The following is a 9,835-nucleotide window of genomic DNA, read 5'->3' as shown; positions in this document are numbered from 1 at the left end:
CTGTAGTGAAGCTACTGCTCACCAGGGAAGTCTGCTGCTGGTATTGAAAGTGCATGTTTCAGTCTGCATGTCAGAATTTTTTAATGAAATAGAAGAGGATTTGAGAAGTCACTCAAAATGTGCCCTCATTTTTCTTTCTGCAGCACTAATCATACTTTCTATGGCAAAATGAACCCCCTCATTTTGTTCCTTTTTAAATTAAATGTTTTAAGAGTTACCACTTTATTCCAATCAAGATGGCTTCAGGTGTGCAATATGTTTGTCATACGGAGGACTGTTAGCGCTCTAGTTGTTCTTTAGAACACTCTGGGAAGCTGCAGTAGAACACAAAGGAATCAACTGACAGTCTTTGCCCTTGTTGGATGTACATGTTTTACTGAGAATGTCAGACTTCATTCTCACATGACTGAGAAAGATAATGTGAATTTACAGAAAATATGCTCTCAGTTTAGCTTATAGATCACCTTCCAAACCTCTGTGGGAAAAGCATGAGAAAATAGTTTTCTCTCAAACATGATTCATGATATCCCAGCAGAAGGGTTTTTCACATGGTAAAATCACCTTAGAACACACCACAATTCCTTAAATGGGTATGGTACCATCAACAAATGATTTATAATGTAACTAAAGTCTTAAAACCTTCTATTAACCGCAATGCTTTTTAATGAGGTGCTATCATGTATATTGGTCCCAAGATGGCTGCCAACACTTCTTTGATGAAGTGCTGACAGCCAATCAGATCTCACTATGAGATGTGTGGTTAGGCTCCTCCCAGATATATATGTGATTTTACTTTTGATTTTCTCAGGAACTACTGAACGGATTTACACCAATTAACCAAAAGCACGACTCTGAAGCAAGGGCTACCTTTTGGCCAAATTTGATGCAATTCCGTTCAGCAGTTCGGGCTGTAGATGCGACTAAAGGTTCCTATGGAAAATTGCATGAGGAAAACACGTTTTGGGACCCCCTTTTTTCTCAGCCCCCGCTTGACGAATCACCCCAAGACTTTCAGGATAGGAGCAGGCCGGAGCTGGCTAAAAGTTTTGACAATTTTGCGAAGATTCGTCAACCGGCGCCAAAGTTATTGGGAATAGAATGTTGCGGATTTCCTAGGGAAAATAGGTTCTAACTATATTTACCTACTGGCGACCGCCAGTAGGTAATATATATATATATATATGTACACCTCCCATATTTACTCCTGCTCCCATTTCCCCCACCCACCCCTTAACCCTAAAAATACCCTTACCTCCCTTTATCACTGTCTGCCCCAAAACCCTAAAATTACCATTACCTCCCTTTACCACTACCACTAACACTACCCACGCCTAAACCCTAAATTTACCCTATCTTCTCTTTACCACTGCCCCCCCTAAACTCTAAAATTACCATTACCTCCCTTTACCACTACCCACCCTAAACTCTAAAAGTACCCTTACCCTCCCTTCACTACTACCCACACCTAAACAGTTTTTTTGAATAACATAATAATTATGCTATTTAAAAATAAATACTTACCTATGTAGTAAAGGCATGCGTGTTAGAGGTACAAATACCTGCTTGGAAAAGGCTGCGTGCTAAAGACTTCGTTGTAAAGGTCGTTTCCCGGCTTAAGTCAAGCCTTTTTGCCAAAATCTATGGGAATCGTTCCCATAGTGCGAGGTGTGCTGTAAATCCTTAGTGTCCACCCATGCAGTTAATTAATAAGTATTACATCAACAGGCTTTTCAATTACACTTCCCAGTGCTTTGATCACCTACATAATTACATGGGGAAATAAGGAGATGCACCGCCCCCGGCAGCCAACCCGCCAAAGGATCAGTTTGACCACATTAATAGTGTCTTATTGAATCCATCTGAGGGATTCTACAGCCCGCTGCACATTTCCCATGTTGGGAGCACAAAGCGGAGCAGCGGCATCAACGCGCCAGCCATCTGTTGCACCATTCATCAGACTCCACCAAGGGTTTAGGATACAAAAGTGGAACATGTAAAGCACTTTGTGGTGATTATAAAGTTCATCCAAGACAGGGAGCACTTGTTGCTCCAAGAGTTTCATCTGTGTTGTTAACTCTTTCCTGCAACCAATGCTACCTTGTAGCAGAGAAAGCGAGCCTACCTGTACATAGAGCCCAAGGTTTCAAATCCCCATGCGCGCTAGCGGGAGCACCATGGTTAACAGTGCCTGGGTCTCTGGATTACCTTTCTGAAAGCTTACCCTTTCACTGGCTGAACTAAAAGCTTTGTGTCTCTCTGAAGCCCTTTGTGCAGCCGTTTCGTAAGAGCCAGACAAGCACCTGCAGTGGCCAATTGTGGGTCAGGAAATATAATATATCTGGGGCAGGGCATGGGAATCCACTGCATCAAGGGCACCCGAAACAGCCAGGCACATATGGGCACAGTTTTTTTCTCTGACGCTGCAAGTCAGGTCCAGAGCTGTTGCTAATGTGGGCTTTATTTTTATTTTGCACTGACAATGCACAGACGTCTCTGTAGGAAAGTCTTTCACTTGTGAGCTCTCTTTATTATGTATACTCAATGAACATTCAAAGAATGCGATATGTTTCGGTGTCTTAAAAATAAAGGGGCTTATTTATGCGCCCTTTGCGCTGCCGTTGTGTCAATTTTTGTGACGCTGAAGCAATGTAAAAAATGCGCCATGTTGCGCCATATTTACAAAGTTGACACATCTTAGCAGATGTGTCACTTTCTAAAGCCCTGCGCGCAGGTATAATGTATGCACGGTGGGCGTTCCCCCCAAAAAGGAGTTGTAGAAGTGGTGCAGTGAAATCTATAAGATTTCAGTGCACCACTTCTAGGACGCTACTGCATCAATATCATACGCCTGCCTCACAGCAGGCGTAAGACTGACGCAGGCCCTTTCACATGGGGCTTGTCCCATGTGAAAGGACACATTGCTGGAGTTGCGTCTGTTTTCAGACACACCCCAGCAATGCGTCACTTTTGCACCTACAACTATGTCAGGACTACTGACATATCCGTAAATCCGTGTGACATGGAGCACTGTACAGTAAATACGGCGCATCCATGGTGTCGCAAGGAGGGCGCACTAAAAAGTGTTGCATCGCTGTTTTCACGCAGCGATGCAACAGTTTTCAGAAATGATGCTCATAATATTTAAGAAAAGGCGTGGAACCTGGGGCTGAGCTCTCCATAGTGTAGCAGGGGCACTCTGGCCAAGGGATGTGTAGGTGCCCAAGTCATGTCTGTCTTTAACTACAAAAAAAGGGGTAGAGTGCGCCATTGTCCTTGCTCACACTAAAGTCCATGGACTTGATCCGACATGCCTGGGACTCGTACCATGCTCTGGTCAGGCGACCGCAGGTAGCCTCCTCCCCATACCAGTGCAGAAGGAGGGCTCTGCAGAAGAAGGCCTCCCACTTGACCCAAGACTTTTCTGTGTCCGCAGATGACCTGGCTGGGTACTACCCAGGCGCGCAACACCCATTGGGCTCACCGGGCTTCAGCCCCCCCTGTCAGGTGTGTCAGCCCGGCTGAGACAGCCTCGCGGGCAGGCGTCCGTCTAATTGCAGCCGCACCCGAGTACTTCACAGGTCTTAAAAAGACCATTTACTCGTTAATGAGGCTTTTGTTGTGTTTTCACCCCTTCTTACAGCCACTCTGCCTATGGCTAGAAGACTTAGCCCCCCCCCCCGAAATCTTTTTCAGCCCCCCCCCCGAAATTTGGCTCTAGTTGCCCGCCTGGTACTACCTGTACAATATTTGGCATGTACGCCACACATGCAAGAGAGAGAGGCTTGTTTGATATTTTAGTTGCACAGGCTAATCATTATGTTGAAAGACATTATTTTAATAATGCCTAGGAAAATTGAGAAGCACGTTGGGAGCTTTATGAAATGTTTGAAAAATCAGCCCTGTGCTGGGCTTTGTCCATGTATACAGTCCCCGGTCCCCCTCACAGTTACACAGGTTCTGTTTTTCGTACATTATTCAGAACATATTCCTTCAGGGCCAAACTCACAACGTTTTCCTCCGTGAGTTGACAGACCTACTCCTTGAAAATGTCAAAAACACCAGGAGTACGTCTACAATTTGCCCCATCCATAATTTGTATGAGGATGACACCATGGGTCGTGGCAACAAACTTCACGTGCCCTTTCCCCGTGACCGGCCCAGCGTCGATCCGACATGGGCCACTGACAGACGAGGACCCTCACGCTCTTGCAGGGCCCCTCAGCAAACTACCTTCTGCGCCCCCTCCTTGAGGAGGCACTCCCAGGTCTCTCTTGGCTGCCGCTGAGCGGTGTTGGCCGACGTCCATGCAGCAACAAAAAGCTGGCATTCCAGCTGTCTGCTTCTAATCTCCAGTGTCAGCTCTAGTTAACGTTCCGGCGAGAAATCACAAAGGACGAAGCTGAACGGAATATTAAAACACTGATCAGGATTCCGGCGAACTCCTGTGCGTCCGCAGGCGCCATTTCTGACGCTGCTGAATCACTCCTGCATTATTAACGGCCAGGGCAGGAAGGGTGCTTGTTGGAGGGGAAGACAAGGAAAAAGGCACGACCACTGAAGCAAATTAGCATCTTTTAACAGTGGGTCTCGCTCAGAATGTCGAGCTCCAAAGCACTGGCATAGTCGTCTCCCGAGGGGACAGAGGAGGACATTAAAACATTTAAAATTGAGCAAAATGTTCACTGTGGATGGGTGTCCCTTTGTTTCTGCATTCAGGGAAAATTGTATGCCCACCGATCGTCGTGTTTGGTCAAACAGGGACCACCGTGCTTTAAAACTGAATTTAATGCCACTGCTGTCTTGTCAACATTCAATGGATGTCACAAAAGTGAACTGTGTTTTTTTTATTGCCATGATGCAAGAATAGTTCTGAAGGAAACAACCTTCTAAGCCTCCTCCACTCTCTAAAAGGAAAGAGACCTCACCACGTTCACAACAAAAAATGTACCTTTCCCTGAAGGACTGGATAATAATGTACGTTGCAAAAAAAAAACCTCAAGAGCAAACATTTGTCTAACTCTGAAAAATAAAGTAACTGAAATGATGCAGTAAAGATTTTTTTACAAGCCTTGCACCATCCATATTGTTACTTTTAGCTAAAAAATAGAAACTGTGTTGTTGGTAATACGCTTTTACGGGATCTATACAGAACAAAACATTGTAGATAGGTCAACAAGAAGGTGCTTTTGAGCCCTTCATAGAAAAATCTAGCTCACATTGTTTTTGATGTCATTCGATCTTTGATTTTGTTGTCTACAATGGTACTTAGAACTAGATTTTTTTTGTGATATTGGGAAGTAGACCTCCTCTAATACATGTATGTTATTTCAACTTCGAAAGTTCATGAAATCTGAAGTGTTTAAAAAGTGGGAGATTTAGTTGCCCATTATGGTATTTGGAAACTATCCAGCTGCTGCATAGGGTAGGTTAGGGCAGTGGGTTGTGTGGAGCCTTTTGGCAGTCATCCAGCATCCCCATTCTCCGAGCAAAGTTCCAAGTTAACTTTCCCCCATCTTTCTCCTGCACAAGGTGATCTACCTGATGGAACACAACCCCAGCCCATCCTATTCATTGCTTTGCATAGTAGATGGAACACCCCTGGCTCCTACAGCCACACGATCGGGGTCCGCACAACTGCACCAGATCCCCCATGCTGGCTCTAAGGGCTGCATGCTATCAGAATTTCTATACCTGGGTGTCTTGCCCGAGGGGTATCTTGGAAGAGGTAATCAACACATGAGGCAGGCTGGGCAATTTGAACTTCGCCTTAGTGTAGACGAGTGAAGTTGGGAAGCTTGCCCCACCAAGAGAGGATTTTCTCGACTTCAGGGACAAATTATTTCATTCTGTGAGCCCTACTCAGAAACCCTCAGAGAAAAACAGCCCACATGTGGCAGCTCCCCATTGCCATATCTCCAGTTCGATCTCAAGGGTTTCCCTTGTTAAAGGTAAAACTATCTTAAGCCAGATGGCTGACCGATCGAGGAACATGACGGCCGCTAGCTAAACGGTCGCGGCTCCTCTCCTCCTCCTGGACAGCGTAGATGCTATGCTAAGATGAGTATATCGGCAATACTGGGAACATCGTAGTTTTCGGTAGTACTTCCCCTGGCTGAGTTAAAAACGCCGTTAAAACCGGACCCCTTAACCCTCCCTGATTACATCTTGGAATGCTCCCGGAACTTACTTGGATCAAAGACGCGGGTCACTCCGGGCTTCCCGGGCTCGCGCAGAATACACGGACAGAGCCTCGACAGAAGAAGGCATGGGTGCTGGAGCCATGGCTTAGAGCTCAGCAACACTGGCGCTGGGAGGAGGCTGCCCGATCGTGCCGGAGAAGGGATCTCGTCAGTTTCCAGTTCCGGGTTGCAGGAGGCAGAGACAGCGGAGGCATCATCCCAAACAGCAGCGCCCCTGTCCTCCGTCAGGTCTCCTCCGAGTCAGGGGCTGGTGGGAATCTTGGACGTAAAATCTCTGCACAGGTAGGAAGTCGGCGCTTTTCTCTCTTCTCCATCCGAGGTAAGGTTTGTGCCAAGCTCGGAGAATTCCTTGATAAAGTGGTTATTAATTCCCTCGATCATAACACAAGCAAGGCTACTCTCTTAAACCAAAACTCTATTGACGATTGTATGGAAGCAGGACTAAAGTCTGTGTAAGGCTCAGGGGAAATTAAGAAGCTTGAGGCTAGAAAAGGGGACATACCCAAAGCAAACAGGTACACCCTTCGGACAAGAGTAATTAGCGCCTCCAATATTGACAAACCTGGATATCCCTCCCGCACCCCCCCAGTAGTATCTGAAGTGAAACGGAGGGGGGCTACAGAGGGGGGAGCGGAGATTAAAAATAAAGGGGCAGACAACAGTAAGAGAGGAGCAAAAGGTAAAAAGAGTTCTTCCTCAAGGGTTAAAATCACCCCCTCCCTTAAAACTTTTTACAAGGTTATGTCTTCTTCTTCAAGTGCGAGTACCTCAGCCTATGTACCTTCCCCTCATGCAATTCTAACTAGCACCTGCCCAGACACGATTAAATCTGCCTCTGCATCAGCTGCTCAATTGTCAATAACTTCAGCGCCAGTGTCAGTTGAGGTGTGCTCCGCCATACCTCTATCCAACAGATATTCCCCCCTAGCCACATGCGTAGGTCGGTCAGGGGGTGAAGAGTCATCCCGAACTGGGGATAATAGCGCCGCCGCCTCTACCTTGATAGGTATGAAACCCTTACCAGACAGTCTAGATAGCTTGGGTATGGCCATTGGCGCTGCAACAGTGACTGCCGATTCAGCTCCAAACTTAGCAACTTTAGGAGCAGAGCCACATCCCTTGGCTGACATTCTGTTTGGAATTAAAGAGGAATTGTCTAATAGGTTCAAGGTGTCGGAGCTGAACCAAGCAGAACTATCAAAAAGATTTACCATCTCCGAGACAAACCAGGCGGCCATCCAAGCTTCTTGTGAGGTTCTTTCTAATAGACTGGATGAAGTTTCCCTAAGGACAGACGCAATAGAGGCAGAGATCCCAAAAATCAAGGATACTATTAATTCAACAGCAGGGGAGCTCGCTAAGATATGAGCCCAAAATAAGGATCTTAGGGATGATGTAGAACGCCTGGAAAATTATTCTCATCGGAACAATTTAAGATTCCTGAATGTTCCAGAAGCTCTGGAGGGCGCGGACTTAAAGGGTTTTATCATCACCCTCTTAAAGGAAACTGTCCTGACGGGTGCTTCAGAGATCGATCTTGATCACGATATCCAAAGAGTCCATCGAGACCCTTTCAGGAGAAACCCAGCTAAATCAAAGCCGAGGAAAATACTGGTTAATTTTTTGACATACTCAGTAAAAGAATTGGTTCTATCCTCCGCTCTCAAAGAGGGCTCCATCAATTTCAGAGGTTCTACCCCCTTTTCCTTTCAAATTAGATCTGACATTTCCCATGTGACCGCTTCAAGGCAATGGGAGCTGGGGAAAAGACTGGAAGAGTTAAAAAGTATAGGAGCTAAAGCCCAGTTGAAGTTTCCCGCTATTCTCCGAGTGATGTGGAACAACCAAATGTACCAAATAAAAACTGGAGAAGAAGCGGACGCCCTAATAGAGAGGATTAAAAGTAGCAAAGAGAAATAGGTTCGGAGTCCTATCTAGAGTAACTTCAGAAGGAGTAGGGTATGAAAGTTAATAATTATCTGTAAGGGATTCTAAGCTAGAACCAATCAGCTGATATATGTTTTTTTTTATTTATTAGTCCGGGGGGGGGGGGGGGTCGAATAGGCATGCCTATTGGAAGGGAGGGTTCCTTATGGTAGAAGGGGGCACTTGGGAGGGTGGGGTGAGGGTGGGGGGAGGGCACGGGTGGGGAGCAATGGGTAAAAAAACAAAAAAATGAACCTCATCTCACATTAAGTACAAGCTCTGGGAGTCTCCGGTCTGGGGGTTGGGTACAAAGTAAATGGCCTTAAACCAAAATATGGGGGGTAGGAGGATTGTTCACCTCCTGGAACGTCAACGGGCTAAGGTGCCCCCGCAGACAAAGGTTGATCCTGAAATACCTTGAGCTCTCCTCGGCCCAGGTCTGTATATTACAGGAGACCCACCTGAGTCAAATAGAAAGTTCCCTCCTCTTCTCCAAGGTCCCCTGGATAGATTGCTTTTGTATCTCTCAGCAGTCATCCCATAATAGAGGGGTCGCGATTTTGGTGAAAAAAGGTTTACATTGCTCTATAAAAAACTGCCTGACAGACACCTCTGGGAGGTGGTTAGTGGCAAACTTGACGGTTGATTGTACCAACTTAACCTGTGTGTCATATTATGGCCCAAATATAGACGACCCTACACATATCTGTAAACTTCAGTCGATTTTAACATTGGCAATTCCCCCGTTTGTTATCGGAGGTGATTTTAATCTTCTCCTCGATCCGGTTAGAGATAGATCTAACCTGAGTTACCATATTGGCGCTCCAAAATCCCGTAGAGCCCTTATTAACATGCTGCAGGACTTAGATTTGGCAGATGTCTGGAGGGCAAAGAAAGGAGAGATACAGGAATTTACGTTTTATAGTAAAAAGTATGGCCATTCCTCCCGGATTGATTATGTTTTAACAGATACACCATCCCTTAATGACATCGAGGAAATATTAGTTAAGCCTAGTCATCTTTCAGACCACGCGCCAATTCAGTTTGTATATAGGGCCAAGAGGTCGGCACTACAATGTAGATGGACATTAAACAGAACAATGCTAGCCGTCCCCGAGATTATCAAGGCTGTTAAGCTTTCCTCTATTGACTTCTTTGAGTTAAATAAGGGATCTACGTCAATGGATTATATATGGGATGCCTATAAGGCTAATTTGAGAGGCAGTTTCCATAGCCACATCTGTTTTAAAAACAGATCTGAAGCAAGCGCCTTAAAAGCCGCTGAGGAGAAAATAAGACAGTTGGAGTGGGAAAGGAACAGACTACCCCCAGGAGACTTAGATCAGCTACCACAAGTTCTAAAAGACCTAGAAGATGTAAGACGGGAGTTTAGAGGAAAGCTAGAAGCAAAATGCAGAGCACAGTGGCACGCAAAAAACATGCAGAATTTTGAGTATGGGGAGAAAGCAGGGGCCCTCCTTGCCTGGAAATCTAGAGTAGATAGAGCGAAAAATAACATTAATAGACTGATAATAAACACCACGGGGGAGACTTCAAGTAGATTTGAAGATCTGCAATCCTGTCTACTTTCCCTTTTTTCAGATCTATATAAAGAGGACTTGGAGGCCTCCCCCTGCTCAGTTCAAGCTTGGCTAAGCACAAAGTCTCTTTCCTCTATTACAGAGGAATGCAGAAATAGATTAGAGGCC

This window comes from Triturus cristatus, chromosome 3_1 (assembly GCF_964204655.1).
Source record: "Triturus cristatus chromosome 3_1, aTriCri1.1, whole genome shotgun sequence".
Classification (NCBI taxonomy): Eukaryota; Metazoa; Chordata; class Amphibia; order Caudata; family Salamandridae; genus Triturus; species Triturus cristatus.
Note: the sequence above shows the minus strand (reverse complement) of the source record.